This window comes from Vanessa tameamea, chromosome 8 (assembly GCF_037043105.1).
Source record: "Vanessa tameamea isolate UH-Manoa-2023 chromosome 8, ilVanTame1 primary haplotype, whole genome shotgun sequence".
In the NCBI taxonomy this organism is placed as follows: domain Eukaryota; kingdom Metazoa; phylum Arthropoda; class Insecta; order Lepidoptera; family Nymphalidae; genus Vanessa; species Vanessa tameamea.
The window spans coordinates 11,828,901-11,845,276 of NC_087316.1; the positions used below are offsets into that span (position 1 = coordinate 11,828,901).

General features: G+C 32.3%; 1 protein-coding gene across 7 annotated transcripts in view; it reads right to left on the minus strand.

The window, feature by feature from the left end:
* LOC113404794 (uncharacterized) overlaps positions 1 to 16,376 on the minus strand; it is a 403,674-nt gene that overhangs the window by 152,082 nt on the left and 235,216 nt on the right. The window lies entirely within an intron of this gene.

The window sequence follows — 16,376 nt, forward strand, 5'->3', positions numbered from 1 at the left end:
CAAAATAGCTCACTTATATAGATATTAGAAGACTACAAGGCTCGTTTTAATTGCTCAACCATCAACCTATACACGAAACGATTCACACAGTGAATTATGTAGTTAAAATTGCCATTAATGGTACGAGTTTAACACAATTATTATCCCAGTGACGCTCACGTTTAATGGGCAAAACAAACGTTCGCTACAGCGATACTGAGATTTACCTGCTGTTTAGTTAAGCGAAGATTTTATCTGGGTTTCAAGTCAGAGGCGTAAATTGAGAAATTATAATTATCAATTGGAATATTTTATTTCAGTAGCCGTGTAATCATGTACGATACAAAAAAGGATTTTTTTTAATTTCATACAATTGGGCGGAGACCTCTTTCTAAAAAGAATTCTGCTTTCCTTTTATTCCACTAGGATACTTTAATGAGATAAATATATAAACATTTGGCAGAATTTAATTCAACACATGTTTGTATTCTGACACAATGTTGTTTATCTAAAAAAAAAAAAAACAAATTTAATGCCGTAAGGGCTTATTTCAATAATATAGGTCAAGATATTGCTTCAAAGTTTATTGCAACGACATTCAACAACACGCTTCAGGCCATGGATTGCAATGGCTTCTTAGCTCACTTCCTAGCTTAAAGTTTGATGAAGTTTTAATTGAAAATTAGCCTTGGCGGTATCTTGGCTTCACTTCATTTGGTCCCAGTAGCCCGGGAAATTAAATATATTTTTGGTCGCCCAAGTTATTAAAAACGAAAGCGATGTGGTTACTACGATGAGATGGCGTTTTTTACGGTCAGCTTTAAACAGCGACTTTGCTTGTGAAAAATAATGTTATTAAACTTTTTTTATTTATTCGTTGACTTTTTTTTTAATTTCAAGTAAGTCTAGTCTTGTAAATGGCCCACTTAATGGTAAGGGGTCACCACGAATAGACATTGATATTGTTAAATTAAGTTAATGTGCTGAGGTGGTCCAGTGGTTAGAACGCATGCATCTTAACCGATGATTGCGGGTTCAAACCAAGGCAAGCATCACTGAATTTTCATGTGCTTAATTTGTGTTTATAATTCATATCGTTCTCGGAGGTGAAGCAAAAATCGTGAGGAAACCTGCATGTGGCTAATTTCAACGAAATTCTGCCACATTTGTATCCACTAACCCGCATTGGAGCAGCGTGGTGGAAGATGCTCCAAACCTTCTCCTCAAAGGCAGAGGAGGCCTTAGCCCAGCAGTGGGTTAAATGCAAGTTTTATAATGCAAAAAAGTATATGATCCAATACAGTAAACCAAATGAAAGAAATATGTGATAATCTTCAGGATACATGCTAGTTATTTGTTATTTTGAAAACATGATGTAATTAGTTTCGTACGATAGAAAAAAATCACAAAGTTACCTCTAAAAAAATATTTTAACAAATAATAACTATACTTATATACATTCAATAATTCTGGTTATTTGTCAGATTATTCTACAAGCAATATACTACTATATCCCTGTGTCACTTTTTTAGTAAAATCAATAGATTTTTAAAATCAGATATTCTTATTTTCGAACAAAATGCGTACGCATGTGTGCGTAAACGCCGTGTACAGACATTGCCGGCCGAGGCCTGATGCTATATAGACGTGTCGATCTTTTCGCGGCATCATTACGTTACGAGATATTTTTTTGTAATTTTAATTGTAAATTCATTGTTTCATGTTTTCTTATAATAAATATTATTCTTTCTTGTAAATAAATATATTAAGTTACAAAAGTGTAGTAGTAATTAAGCATTTGTTTTTTATTATATTATTTGTTATAAATTTTAATTGTGTAAATATGGGAAATAAAGTGAAACGCGTGAGGAAAACTAAAAAACGTTTATATAAATTAAGCGCCGAACATACATATGAACGATATTAAAAGGTAAGAGTATTTTATTAGTAAACATATTTATTTTTTTATAAATTATGAATATTGAAAACATCTATTAGACAAAATGTGCAATCAGTTCGCATTGAATCAGAGTTTTCGAGCTATTCTTTAAATATTACGATAGAGTATTTGGTCAAAGTAAGGAAAACATCAATTGAGAGTGACTACATTCGAACCCAATATTTATTTTTTACAGAATAAAGAAAGTCGAAAACAATAACACGGAAGCTATTTATATTGAGTAAGAGTTTAATTTTATCGATTTTGTTTATAATAAAAAAAAAGTAAAGAAATAAAAATAAAATATAATTTTTGTGAACCAGAGAACTAGGATATTTAGAAGTGTCATTTGTACGTAATTCAAAAATTTTAATTTTTTTTTAACGTCCGCCATATTGGATTGAATATGGCAGCAATTCATGAATCGTGCATTGTCATCGAGACTAAATATGTGTGCCAACTTACAGCTCCATAGCTTCAGTGGAAGTGGGTGTAATATTGATTGCAAGATTCCAGGACATATGTACATACATTCTTACATACAAGTGAAATTAAATAAAAGATTTTAATAAAAAAATTAACACATTTTTTTTTTGTAGTACCAAATATAAATAAAAATATTTTAAGTTTAATTAAATCAGTTTTATTTTTTAATCATTTTCGAATTACAGTCAAAAGCAATACAAATAATTCTAATATCCTATTTATTTTTATGAGATTTATGATTAAACCTAGTATGATTAACCTAGTTAACCAATGATTCAACCAAATCGACTTGACGACATTTTTTTCTAGTAAATATTTAGATGTTTTTTTTTTAAATTGAATATATATTTTATCTTTGTGAACCGATATTAACAAAACGAACTAACACTACGCTATATGTTACCCCGCGGTTACTACACTACAGATTTCGAACACTTACGATTTTATTATATAAATAGATTATCAAACTTTAATAAAATGTTAAAAATTGGTATGTTTTAATATTTAGTATAAGAACTAATTGTGGTATTATAATATAAATAAAAGAAAAAAAAGGTTAAAACTGTCTATTTTATTGTATACAAAATATAAATAAAAATATTGTAAGTTTGATTGAATCAGTTTTATTTTATAATCATTTGTTAACTAACATCGAAAGAAATAAAAACAATTCTGTTGTCCTATCTATTTTTTATGAGATTTATGATTGATCTTACTTCGCTCGGTTTGGCGCCATCTATTAGAATATTTGGGCGTAACCTCGTCACCTCGCTTAACCCTTAGTTCACGGGCTTGCCGTTTTTGACGATTTAGTAAGTGTGTGCGTGCGATTCTCAAGGGCACTTAGCTCTTGTAGTCCTCTTAATGTGTGTCCCTTGTGATTGTTATTTTGCGGTAGATTATGTGACGAGTACCTAACCAGACAGGTGACAAAGTCGTACTTGTTAGTAAGGTTATTTTTGTTATCTAAAAAAGGAACACGAATATTCTATATAATAAGTCAATAACTTAAGCTGATAAGTCACAAAAATCATAAACAAGTGTACAGTGGTATTATTGTACAAGTTATTAATCTATTTATATACATTAACTAGCGATACGCCCCGGCTTCGTACGAGTACAATTTATTAATTAATAAAATTACATATACATACATGTATTTTGTATCTTACAGCACGCAAAACGCTTTTTAATAGAGAATATGCTTTTAGAATTGAATCATAAGTTCTAGAGATTACCCCCTAAATAGAAACAAACAAAATTGTAACATTACATTTAAGATTTCAACAATATTTATCCATAAAAACAAAATAACTAGCGTGACGTCGTCAAGTAACACTCAAGTACATAATATGCCTGCTGGTTTACTTCAAATGGAAAAGGTTATAATAGAATTGTTTTTCTTAATCAAAAACTAATGAAGCACTCCGTCGAAATCGTCCAATACTTCACACCTGCCAAGCTGTCAACTGTCAAGTTGACGTTAACAGAGGGCGGACGACACGCCTTTAAATACACGTCTAAATGTAGCCCGTTTAATATTATTGAGAGAAACATTTAAAATATTGTATTTCTTAACGATGATATAGTTTGTACTCAATATATTATATTCTTGGTAACTGTAATGTTTTATTTCATATAAAATGCTTTGAATTATAAATTCAATACACAATATATCATTATTATAAACGTGGTTTACATGTTGAATTCTAATTATCGATAAATTTTGTTAACAAGAAGAATATAAATACGTAACTATTATTGTAATTATCTTCCTATACAATGAGTATATACAATGAGTATAGAGCCGAGATGGCCCAGTGGTTAGAACGCGTGCATCTTAACCGATGATTTCGGGTTCAAACCCAGGCAGGCACCACTGAATTTTCATGTGCTTAATTTGTGTTTATAATTCATCTCGTGCTCGGCGGTGAAGGAAAACATCGTGAGGAAACCTGCATGTGTCTAATTTCAACGAAATTCTGCCACATGTGTATTCCAGCAACCCGCATTGGAGCAGCGTGGTGGAATATGCTCCATACCTTCTCCTCAACGGGAGAGGAGGCCTTAGCCCAGCAGTGGGAAATTTACAGGCTGATTATATGTTATGTATGTACAATGAGTAATTTTTTTTTATTTAATAAGTTTATTACAAACTGAAAATAATTATTGAAAGTGTATGCATTCATAATTCTATATATTTTTCATCGCTTCATAAAAAATCGGTTTTAAAATATTTCATATAACGTTTCACCTATTTTTATAAATATGTATCAAGTATCTCGTTGCTAAGGTTTTGTTGATTGATGGCCTCGTCTCGGAATAACGAGATTTTTTATTTTAATAAACAAAACCATTTATTAAGTCAGAAATTATACTCGAAACTCGTCGGTATGATTTATTTATGTTTTATATTACTTATATTTTTGTAAATATTTTCGAAACACAGAGATAAGCGCGAGCAGCAAAATATTTAGGTCTAAAACTTCATATTTAATTAAAAAAAATAAAATATAGTCTAATGATGGAATTAAATTGTATATTTGAACCGAGCAGGACCTGAGAAGAGATATGACCTTCTTTTTACGTGTTCGTATCTCATAATTTATGCACATTTAAATGTTCTAGTATATGATGTACAGTCGGGGTAAGAAAATATTCGTCACCTTAAGATCTATTTTCGTGTGCACAGTATGAGCGATAGATAACCTGCTTTACCGATTGAGTATGACATATTGCGTCGCAATGTCATTATAAGTCGCATCTAGCAAAGAGTATAATAGCGTTTAAAAGCTATAATAATAATATGAAGCCGTCAATCGGGATGACAATAACAAACTTTTCACGAAACCTCATAGCCCTTCGTGAATGCTCGTGTAACATCGGAGATTAGGACATTGTCTTGTCTCATATAAAAGAGAGTGCATAGTAGTAATCCTACTTCCTATGGATCTGACTGATTTCTCTGAGGTATGGATGAATGTTTGTTACTCTTTCACGTAAAAATTACTGAACGGATTTGGATAAAATTTTGCACACAGATAGAATATGTACTGGAATAACATATTAGAAACTTTTTATTCGGGGAAAACATAAAATCTTTCGGGATCGCGGGTGAAACCGCAGGTAACCCATAATTATGGTAAAATTTATTCATTTAAACGAACCTTATTTTATTTATTATTTTATTAAAAACGAGTATATCCGCCATTGGTATCAATCACAGCTTTTAGTCGCTGTCGTATTGATCCAAAAAGGCGAGAGCGTATGTCGGTTCCTCTGAAGCTCTCCCAAACACTTCGGCAATGTTCTAATACAGCTGCTTTGCTTCTATCGTTATTATTTATCCACCTCTGCACCATCAAACCCCATAGATTTTTGATAGGGTTTATATCCGCCGCTTTTGCAGGCCAAGGTATCACCGCCACTTCCCGGTGCCGATGGAACCACTCGTCACACGTCACGTCATTACATTAACAGTCACTCAAAATGACGGCCGAATAATATTACAAGCGTTTTTATTCTAATTATTGTAAAATTGCAAAATATTGCAAGAAAATATATGACACAGACAGACTTTGACGATTCAGTAGAAGATATCATATCTAATTTAAATCTTGTAATGACTAAAAAAGTTTTTATGTTGATATGACACTAGACGTAGTCCAAATATGTTACACTATTTTGAACCAAGTTATCATACTATGTTAGTTTAATTTTATATGCAGTTGTCTGTTTACTGCTTTAGTTTCAAAAGGTACTAAGAGTTTACGACTTGATAAAGGAATGAATTTGAAAACTGACGAAGGTTTTCTTACTCTGACTGTACATCATGACAATCAATAAATATTAAATTCACGCTTTTCCAATTGTATAGAACAATTAAATTTATTTTTTAACACAATGTTTTAATACATCAATCAGTCAGAGTTTGAGGTCAAGTTTAAAATAAATTTAAATTTTCACAATTAATGGGGATCGACCAAAAATTGTACAAGTAAAATAATTAAATTATTTCGTTCTTAGAGTTTTTTATGGGATTCCATTTTTTTTTATTTTATATTATTTATAGCGCCCTGGAAAATGGGCCATCTGATGGTAAGTGGTCACTGTGTTAGGAACTAAGATTTCATGTTCTTTTTGCTTGGCTCACACTGGCTCACGCTTCTACCCGGAACACAACAATACTAAATATTGCTGTTTGGCGGTAGAATATAATATGAACGGGAGGTACCTATCCAGGCCAACTGTATGAAGCACCTATTAAAGTACATATGATCAGACATTTATAATAATTCCGGAAAGTAGACCGCGGACCTGAGAAGAACTGACAAATGAAACGTTCATTTATGTACAAAGATAAAATGGCATCGTGTCAAAGGTGCCTTTTAACCAGGTTTCTTTGAATGAAACTTATAGTAGAAGTAGGTTATGTGATTGAAGATGTTAATAACACCTATGTAATGAAGTATCATCATCCATAAATAAGTGTACAGGATTTGGTGAGGGTTTATTGCGTTTCCTAAAACAACATTTGCGAAGAATAAACAAATCTGTACGTAAATTTGAGAACATGTGACAACACTAATCGTTTCCAAACTTCTAGTAAAGTCGTGTCAGAGAATTTCCCAAAGAACTTCACCCTTCTTAATTCCTGTCCAAATAAACGCAATGACAAACTCCGAAGACTCGGTTTGTTTAGGCGTTAGGTATTAAACGTTCCCCCAAAGATACAAAATGAACATACAAACATACTAGTCAAATATAATTTAAAATCGGTCCCTATTTTTTTATTAAAAAAGTGTTAACTGTATAAATTTACTGATTAAAAAAGGGAAGGTATTTAACTATAAGTTTGTAACTATCGAAAATCTGTTAATTCTAATATTATAAAGAGGTAAAATTTGTTTGTTTGTACGTATCCCCATAATAAATTATCTTATTTTTTTTTAAAGTGAAAACTTCGTTAGGCACTTTTTGGTAGGGGAAAATCTTATAGGTTCGTGTTACCGATATGCTCATAACTGGCGCATGCGCAGATGCCGTGTACTGCTACTTAATATGCTTAGCAGCAGCAGCAGCTTAGCAGTATATCCGTAGATATATAGCTGACGTATTGTGCAACATTAGTATTAAAAGTACTAAAAGTTCTAAGTTTTCACTTCTATCGGTAGTCCCTATAACTGGCATTTTTTTAACTGATAGATAGCAACAATGTTCCTTAATACTATAGTGTATAAATTCTATTAATATATAAATGTCATTATTAATAAATTGCATCCGTGCTCGGGGAGGATAACCAGTAAACAATATTTCTTATTAACTTTCAGCTGTAACCAATGTAAACTTCTCGATTTGTAAAATTGTCACAGAGACTGATTTTCGTTTAGCAAAATGAAATTATAGCCTTCGTCTATTCAATTCATCATTTTCCTTTTAAAGGATATGATGACGTCATTGAACAAACAATGACTTGCGATTGGCCGAAACGCCGCCACGTGACCGGCACGCGCCATCTTTAGCCGCCAAATTAGATAGGGGATCCTTTATAACATAAAAAGTGTTATTTACATAATCTACGGCGAAAATGCACATGTTAATTGGGTATAATCAAAGGATCCCAAATGTTACATGTCCGATTAGGCAACCTAATCGTAAATTGCTTATAATCTCATGGTGATGACGATGCTTATATTTAGTACAAGTAAATGATGGAAGACATTTTAAGTTTTGGTAAGTAAACTAGTTGTCGCCCGCAGCTACGCTTGCGTTTTAGGCGTCGGTCGTCAGCTGCTAGGCATAAAAACTGTGTATGCTTTAGAGTTCAAGTTTGCTTGATACGAAATTTTATCTTCATCGGTTCAATGGTTTGGCTGGGAATGAGCTACAGACAGACAGACAGAGAAGATGTAGCCACTATGTTACTTTATATAAATATTAGTACGTAAAACGCAACTTAACGTTGCTGTACTTATTAGCTGCCTGACACAATCTACTACGTCGGCTTTTGGAGACTGTGTCGTGAAAATCCAATTGATGTACTAATCAGGCGCCGTAAATGGAATTGGACAGGTCACAATGGGATCACATCCATAGACAAGTTCTTGACTCGAATCCGTAGGGCCAGCGTAAGGTTTGTCATCCAAACTGACCTGGCGGGCGTTATATTAGAGCTGAAAAACATCGGCATGACTTGGAGCGAAGTGAAGCGAGCTGGCCAAGGGAGTATTCATGGGGATCCGAAGAGAAAGATGAGACTTATTACGAATTAACCTTACAGTGAGTGCAAAATTAGCAGAAGTAGTATAAAAATGTTACCATTACTATAAAAAATTATAATGAAATACTTAAAAACTTTTGCAACTAAAATCAATTGTATTTTTTATTATTATTAATCAATATATTTTTAATCTCCCCTTTATTAAAAAGTGAGTCATCCCTTACACCCTATTCTATCGAACATTGCATTATAATTCCCAGATTCCCTTCAGGATTATTCGTAAATAAATAAACATGAACCAGTCGCTTTATACTTGTATTCATTAATCTGTTCGTTATAATTTAAATAACATAGTTGGTGATGTGCACTTTTGAGGCGTAAACAAACATTACAAAACATAGTAACATAGTTAAACTAATATTATAAATATATAAGATTTAGTTGCATTTTTTTTAAAGATAGAGCTAGTGAGCCGTAAGATATGGAATTTACATATTATTATAGTTTATAGTCTCAGGTCGAACATAGAGTTATATGTTTTATATGGGTATGCAAATGTACAGTAGGTTCACCTGATGGGATAACTGTTGACGTTTTCGACATTCGACAACACTGGCGTTTCTCGATTAACGAAATCAAAAATGTATACAATTATAATAATTGATACAAACGTTAAGAAACTAATCTTAGTCTTTATTTATATGATAATGTTCAAATGACTAATTATTATTACCTAATATATTAACTTAACATATTTGCATATTGAAAAACGAATATTTGAAAAATAAATATAATATATTTAAAATGAAATATTTCTCCATAATATTGGCTGAATAGTTTGCGTCTAACCTATCCTATGTGAATAAAAAAAAAGTTAATTACTCAAAAAAAAAATTATTTTACATATTATATAAGTAATATGATACATAAAGTATTATACTTGTAATATATGTCAATAAAATAAGATATGTTTTTTATATTTAACTTACAGAGATGTTAGAAGCAACAACGGACGCAATCACCGGAATGATATTAGATAGGTTTCAAGTCGAGCGAAATATTGGAATCTAAATGTTCAGGAACTGGAAATGCAATCACAGGCATTGAAAACACGAATATAATCCATTGGTAATTAATATTTGATTGTTGTTGAAACATCTATTTAGGAGTATTAGTAAAACATTCAACATCATTTTATTAATATTTGGTATATTATTGTTAATTTTTAAGCATGGTATTTTAGTTGACTGCACACCTTGAGAATGAAATGATCGCCTCCAGGCTGTTTCAAATAACTAAAATATAATAATTATTGTACATGCAAAATGAAAAAAAAAAAAAAATATCCCGCTGAGTTTCTTTCGCCGGTTCTTCTCAGGTCCGAGGTGCTAAATTCCGAACCGGTGGTAGATTTTTGACAATCAATAAGCAAGTGTAAACACTTCTATATTGAATAAAGATTTTTGATTTGATTTGATTTGATTTGTGCATTAATGTTGGAAGTTTATAATCTGTAACAAAAGAAGTTACTCGACAGAAAATATGTTATCCTAGAGGAGCCAGCGGTTTTATCCGCGCTTTTATAAAACTTTACCTATAGCAAACAAACCCTGCCGTGATATGAATTAGAAAACAGTAGCCTATATTTCGGGGACTTAAACTATTTCCATACCAAATTTAACCTAAATAGGTTCAGCGGTTTACGCGGGAAGGGGCAACAGACAGAGTTACTTCCGCATTTATAATATTAGTATAGACTGTGTGCTTATTAAGTATAATTATTGAGTTCCCTGATTTTAAGGGATAACTTTTGTAAGGAAACTATTTATCATATATTTTATTCACACTTTCAATTCATATAGCAATTTTTGACATTACTGAGAGTTTTTCTAGACAACAAAAATAAGGTTCGAAATTTAAAATAAATATACAAGTACTTTTTTAAAACATAAAATTCACAGATCCTATAATCATTTCGAATTAGCATTCAAATCATGAGCTGTTTCTAAGCCAGGGCATTTCAACTCGGGTTCTCCGTTTCCTGATATCGAAATAGTAATCGATGTTAACGCTTGTAGTGAATAATATTACAGACATTGAGCCACTGGTCAGTGTCTGGGTATTGATACGATCAGCTCAGTACGCTTCGACCTTTGATTGGACCGAGTAGCTAATTGTTGTAGATTTGAACCTACGGCTGACTGGTGTTATGTAATCAGTATAATTCTAATTAGTATTATAATTATCGGTAATTATGTAACCGTGTTAAGGTTTAACTAGACCAATTAATTTTGACAAAGTTGTTTTGCCGTTTCTTCGTTTTGACATAAAACGAAATGTTTTCGTTTTATATAAATAATTCTATATTAATAGTATGAAGGATGAAATTTGTTTGTTTATATGTAGGAGATAGTCTTTGGAACTAATGAACCAATTCTAGAAAAAAATCACTAGTAGAACATTACATTATTTCTATGTGCTAAAGTATATAAATTATATTTGTATGATATTATTTTCTTTAATAATACATGATGAGTCTAATGTAGTTTATAATTATTGTCGATGGCTGGTTGGGATTGGTTCCCGAAATGAACCTTTCCTGAGGAGTTGTTGAAGGCGGAAGTCTAAAGCAAATCAACTTTTTCAACGAACGAAATATGTATTGGCGAATCCCAAGAGGCTGGAAGCACCGTTTAGTAAACTATCTAAGCTCTTCATTAAAATACTGCAACATTACAGACACAAGAGATATAACCTTTTATGTCCCTTAGGTTGGTGAGACATTAATGATTTTGAGAAAGAGTAATATTCCTTACAGTACTAATGTCTATGGGCAGAGGTGACTATTTTCCATCAGATGGCCTATTTGCCAATCTGCCTACAACAAAAGACATATACCAAATGTCAGAGAACAGTATAAAAGTTGATGTATAGCATTGCGATCTATCAGCGAGTTGGTCGGCTCCGGATCTAGTCGGTGTGAAAATCTAACAAAACACATTTTTGTATATAACATGACACTAAATAAGGGTTCGTCCGAATTAATCAGTGAAATGGTTAATCTACCATGACTCGAACAAAACCAGTGGTCGTTGGACCTGTCGGTTGAATAGTATTGAAACGGCCAGATGCCCAGTGGAACCGACAGATGCGTTACAAACGATTGTAAGAGATGTGTAATGATTACGCGCCTCAATTAGGATGATTAGACAAAACCGTATTCCCTCGTGTAAAATGGAACGTATTTAATTAACACTCTTATTCAATAAAAATCAAAACATTCTTTTTTCAAGTAGATTCGTATAAGTACTATTAAATTGTCTTACGTTATTAAGTTAAATATAAAACTATCACCGATAAATTATGTTGATGCTGCTGAGAAGAACCAACACATAACTCAGAAGTTAATCTTTTCTACCAATAAAATATGTACGAAATGTTAGGCGGACGAGCAAATGGGTCACTCATGGAAACGGGTCATCACTTTACAACAACATAAGCATTGGCCTTGTAGGAAACATACAACTTATCTTAGATTGCCAATGCGCCGCCAATCTCAGGAGCTAAGATTATAACATCTCCCTTCTGTGTTTGTAGTTACACTGGCTCACCCACCCTTCAAACCGGAACACTTCTGTTGTGTATTGCTTTTTGGTGGTAGAAAATCTCATGAGTATATGTTTTTTTGTTTTGTTATACCTTCAATAATACCCAAGGAAATAGGAATAAGCCTTTAGTTTTTTTTAAGCTTTATTGAATTTATCATAGACATACATCAAAGTGGAAAGTTTAAATTGACTGATTGTGGAATGATGATTTTTTTTATAATTAATCTTGTGCTCAGCGAGGCGGGAAACCTATTCGCATGTGAACAGCTCGGTGTAATAGACAAACTTTTAAGTCAGAAAAGCAAACAAAAAATACACCAATGATATTTAGTATATACTCTTCGTTGTTAATACAAAATCGATTATTTAATTAGATTATTTTAATAACACGATAAATGGAAATGTAAATTCATTTATTTTAATGATAAAGTTTAGTTTTTATTTGAGATATTTTAACTAGACTTCTAGTAAACTGTTTGCAAAGTTTAACCTTAAATCAATTCTCTTCCTCATATTAAAGGAAATAGTTCACATAATAATTTAATCATTCATCAAACACTGAGAACTAAATCCTCCTTAAGTAGAATACCATCGGTTTAGAGCTGAGAGGACAGGAAAAACACTATTTACTAAGATCCCGCTCTGAGGGTTATAATCCCAAGGGAGTGTGTACTGTCAGCAAAAAAATTGCGGCAGTAAATAATGATTCGCTTTTACGAGCTACATTTATTATGCTGCTGTATATTGACAGGGAATCGTAATAATTTATGTGTATTTTTGGATGATATGACTTTAGTACAAGTAATGCGATCTAGAATTTTTGTAAATAAAAAAGATTGAATTACCATTAAAACTTCATAATTTGAACCAATAATTTATCTTGTTATACTGACCTTACTTAAACGTCAAATTAATAAATTAATAAATCGTTCAATAATTATCAGAGTGATAATTATTCATCGATTAACTTACTGATTATACTTGGATTCTGAACTAGGGTCTTGATTTCTATGAGCGTCTACATGTACAAAGCATGGGGGGACCTCCCGTGATTTGTTACACTCCAATTAGAACTCGGGGTATGTTAGGTATGTTAATTAATGCCATAGATAGAGACCAATTTATTTTTTAAGTTAATGTAACTGTTATAATGTTTGCCAGTAATAAAAAACAAACTATCGATATGAAATAAATGAAAGCTTGGCAAGAAAATAAAGCGATGACGTCACAATAAACAAACAAAATTGAGGAATTTTCCTGAAAAAAAAAAACACTTCTTTCAAGACAATAGGATACATTTCACGTAAGTATTTAAAACGTATGCATGTATTTCATACATTCAGGACAAAGTAATACTATCACTTAGTATTCTAAATGAAAAAGTTCTGATTTTAGTTCTAAACTGGTGAATAGAAACTAAGCAAGTATCTTAGCTCTAAAACTCGGAAGGTTTGGTCCACGACAGAGGCGGATGACTATTACTTGTGAACGTGACGGCAATTCTTAAAGTTTATGCATACTTGCCGTATGCGGTTTATAACGTTTGCATAATGCAGTTTCCATGTTCCCCCAACGGATTTGTGGTGTTATGGTTTCATAAATGAACTTCCCAAATTTTAGTCTTGGATGTTCATAATGTTACATATGTACCTACAATTTTTTTTTTAAATTATAATATTCCTTATTCATGTGATCATAAAAGCACTGTTACAACAGTATTGAATTAAATATAATACACTATCACTGATTTTTTCAAATAGATTCGACCGAGATGAAACAGCAAGAGAATCAGTAGTTACTCTTTCCTACCAATATGGAAACGGTTAAAAATTACAATTAAATCATTATATTATTTCTTTGATGTTTTTATTTCGTTAATTACTTTCGAATTTCATGTTTGTGTGTTTTTTAATATCAGTCTTTAAAAACTATACCGAACCACAAGCGTTTTGAATACAGAATAATTCTGCCAACGCTACAAAATCCAAAGTTTGGATGGCTTAAACAAGGGAAATTCGGATAGTCGCAGCGGAACGCACGGTCCACTGGGTGTTTTTAACGAGTCCACTGATCGCTAGAGACAATGCCCTTCTGTCTGGTTTAACTAATTGCTGATTTGTTTCAAATTTTAAAATGTCAGGTTTTGAAATGATCGTTCTATTCACGTCGATCGGATACGTGTACTAGTTGCTCATTTGTTTGAAGTCGAGACTAAATTATTTTTGCAGTGCTTTGGAAAATTGCTACCTATATTATTTTAAACAAATGTATACGTTATTTTTTAAAAGTATGTCATAGATAATGATTGACTAACACCAACTAACCTTGGCGGCGGATATATTCAACAATTGCATATGTGTTGTGTTGCGTAACCGGCTGGTCTCTATTGAGATTCGCCATCGTGGACAAAATCGGTCAGGAAGACATCATTCAACATAAGCTTTAAAGATCATTTATATAATCTATTTAATTCTTTACATCTATAAAAACGAAAACAGTATTTAAGCTTAAACACATTTGGTACACAGGTGTCTGTAGTAAAGGTCTTGTATATAAATAAGATTACTGATCATGTGTTGACCGATTGCGGTCACGACGAAGCGGTTACTGCAGAGGGACATTACTTAAGTTTTCGTGCAAACACAGGAGCACTCTCTATTCCCTGACTCTTTTAATCTTATACATATACTACACTATCCTACTGGATGTGGTCTTGTATCGGATCGACCGGAGACTTTAAGCACAGAATCAACTGCTTCACGAGCTTTCCGAAGCACGGGATAATGAACATTGACTGGGTTAATGAACTTCTAGACGTTGAGCTCGTATTGAAATGTTCGCAAAGGAAACCCCAATGGGCCGCGCTCGAAGTTTGACCTCATAATTTTTTTTCTTTATAAGCTAGCCGCTAGACAGACAGGACCGTCAAAATTACACACAAAGGCTCAAAACTAAATCATTAGCAAAGTTTTGGCAATTAGTTTTGGATAAGGGTGACTCAAGTTAATCCTTTTGTTATTAATAAAAAATAGCAAAACCAACGGCTATTTTTTTATACGTTTTAAAACATTCCCGTCAACTCTTTCATCTTACGGTTGACGATACCAATGATAATAAATCTCGTGTAGGGTCTGCAATACAGATCGCTATAAAGCTGTCACCGATATATCTGCTTAATGTGCTGACGAGTGATATATACCACTTGCGTTAAATATTTTAATGGCACAAATAGATTACCGTAGTTTTTTGATGGCGGTTAAAGGTAATTTGAGAAAAAGATATTTTACGAAATAAAATTATTTTGTAACTTTAACATTTGTCAGTTTGCCTATCTATTTTAAATCAAAAATAAACATCTTATAACAATATCTTAATCGTAAGTTGAATTAATATTTGTGCGCCAAACATACCTCTTTTGTTACATATAAACAATTATATAAAATATAAATGTGTACTCAAAAGGATCAGTGCTCCTTCAACAAAAAAAAAAATACAAACAAAAGAGAACAGTTACATGATGACGTCATTAAAATATCTCATGTAAACATCGAGTACTATGTCAAGTATTGATTTTGACCTAGAGAGAGAAAAAGTCGACTTCGAAATTAACAATATATTTTAATAACATATATTTATACAAAACCTCTATGAAACAGTGGGTAATATTGATTCATATTTTATTTTCATAAAATTTTCTGTGACTCGATGTAATAAGTATTTAAAAAAAATGTTTTACTTCGACTTCGCGTACAAAAAAAAACACGTATTATTGTCACTTTAATTCCTTCACAACTGAGCTTTCAAATTGTACCCCACAGAAACAAAATAAGGGTGGATTTGCAGAATTAAATAAAAAACGCACCAAACTGGACATTGAAATGGTGTCAGCTATGTTTTTGGAACTTCTCCTAATGGTATTATTATGGAAGCGTATTACGATTGCGACAGTTCGGGGGGAACCGCCTTCTGACGTCTGACTTGATTACAAGGAACTCGGGAAAGAATTGTCGATGAAGACAACGTCGATATGGAACATCACTTATCGAAATCCCTATAGGTTCACTTCTGTATCCGTTTATTACACGAACTTTTTCAGTTATAACATACTACTTAAAACTAGTAACAAAACTCAATTGTAAAACAT